The sequence below is a fragment of the Geospiza fortis genome, unplaced genomic scaffold (assembly GCF_000277835.1).
Source record: "Geospiza fortis unplaced genomic scaffold, GeoFor_1.0 scaffold412, whole genome shotgun sequence".
Lineage (NCBI taxonomy): Eukaryota > Metazoa > Chordata > Aves > Passeriformes > Thraupidae > Geospiza > Geospiza fortis.
Window position 1 is genome coordinate 914,695 of NW_005054504.1, and position 468 is coordinate 915,162.

Consider the following 468-nt stretch of genomic DNA (forward strand, 5'->3'; position numbering starts at 1 on the left):
GAGATGCAGTAAGGCCTGCTCACATGCTGCTTAAACCCTTGCTTTAAAAGACAGTATTTTTTTTTCCCCAGCATTAGCAATTCTTTGCCCTGAGGGTTGACGATTATACAGTGCTCTTCCTGTTTCCATAATCAAGCATCTGAACACCTCAGAACGTGTTTAAAAATAAGTGTGATAATAGCGGTATTTTATAAGGGAAAACCTCAAGAATGAGGCTTCGTGTTTGTAACGCAAAAGAACATTATAATTTGACGTCAACCTTAAACTGATAGTTCCTAATGTCCCGTAGTCACGTTAGACACCCAGTAGAGCGTTTGTTGCACAGTCTGACCCAGAGGACAGGCTTTTAGATGGGGACAGGCAACCTCTGCCGGAAAGGGAACCGTCTCCTTCCAGTCCAGCACGGGACATTCCCGCGGGCAGCTCCGAGGCATTGCGGCTGCTGGGCTCAGCCCGGCGCCTCGGGCT